We start from the raw sequence: 1,604 nt of genomic DNA, 5'->3' as shown, positions 1-1,604 counted from the left end.
TAGGCCGAATCCAAATCGAATAGGACTTGCTTCACATAACCCTACTGACCCAGTACTTCAGAAGTCTGAAGTGCTGTGCCTCGTCTGGCTGCTGATTTCTCAAATCTCATCAGGCCTTATATTTCATTTGCAGGCTGCTTTTCTGCACGCAGCACCATCCGTTCTGAAATGTCAGGGAATGTTCTGGGAGACACTGGGCAAAACCTTACTGATTTTGTTGAAAGTTGGAAGGAGCAAACAGGAAATATAGCGCTCCTCTCACCTGGTTAGCAGAGGTAACACTTGAACACTGTGCCCCATTTTTTGGGCAGAGTGCCAAAAACACCTGCAACCTCCACTTGTAAGATGTTGGCGTGCCAGGGGTGGCTGGTTGTGGACCAGTGAGAAGCTCAATCCTTGTTGGGGCAGCACAGCCCTGGCCACTTCCCCACCGTCCACTCTGAGGCGTGCGTGCTAAGCAAAATTCCTTCACGTGCCATGCTGTGGCACCCATGCCGGGGGTTGTGGGACTCTCCATAACACCTTCCAGCATGACAGTACCTCATCTTAGTTCTGCCCATCGTCTCAGTTGAGTTTAAAATGGTGGCAGCCCAAATTAGAGAAGCAAAGATGTCCTTAGTACAGAGACCTGGCAAATATACCTATAAGCTCTGCCTCTCAAGTGGGCAGAAGACCTTGTCATGGAGGTAATGGTGGATCCTGACTTGGTGTGGAAGAGGGAAATGGGAAAGAACAGGGAATAAGCAAGTAAAAAACTGGAAAGGTTAGGGATTGGGGATACACAGAGGCTCTGGCTTGAAAGGAGATTGAGGGACATTTGTGAGGGAGACTGGGTGGGGGGGTGGTTGAGAATAGGAGCATGCTTCAGCACGGGACACTCACAGAGCCTCTGGCATGGAGTGGTGAATGGGACAGTCTTACATGTATGTCACCCCTGACATAAGGGCGGAAGGGGTTTGTAGTAAGCTTCAAAGCAGAGGAAGATGTGGGAATGGCATGCAAAGAGGTTTTAGGGGGACATGGATGAATGCTGGCAACTCCTTGTGGGTGCACTGAGTTTAGGCCACAGGAGCAGCACAGGGTGCAACCCACTGATCTTGGAATATGCAGCTACAGAAGTCTGCATGCTGTGTATACTTACCATCATTGGTGTCATATACCAATATTTGAAATGAAGTAAGCCTGGACAAACGCTATAGGATTTTCAGCTGTGAAGACTTAAATCTGTGTAACCTGAGAGCAGACATCTCAACAGCAGCAGTGTTAGCATCAGTACCAGGCTTGATGGTATGCCTCTAATGAACAAGTGAGTTTGTGTTTTCTCTGTATGCATCATTTTTTGGTTTCTGCTCCAACTGTCAGTAACAGAGGTAGATGATGTGGCGGGTGCAGAGATCCCACCTCAGGAACACAGCTGGGTATTCGTATCCCTCCTCTGTTTCCACCACGTGAGGCGGGCCAGTAGGGGGTGCTCCTGCGTCGAGCCGCCCACCTCCCTGCGCCCGACCACCTTCCAGGCTCCGAATGCCTCCCTAGGGGCGCCTTATGTCTGGCCGACCCCTCTCCCAGAGCACACTCGCTAGTCTGGGGGTAATGTGCCGCCA

The sequence above is a fragment of the Gavialis gangeticus genome, unplaced genomic scaffold (genome assembly GCF_001723915.1).
Source record: "Gavialis gangeticus isolate Ggan-Ray unplaced genomic scaffold, GavGan_comp1, whole genome shotgun sequence".
NCBI classification, from domain to species: Eukaryota; Metazoa; Chordata; order Crocodylia; family Gavialidae; genus Gavialis; species Gavialis gangeticus.
The sequence above is the reverse complement of the archived record's forward strand: the minus strand, read 5'-3'. Positions refer to the sequence as shown.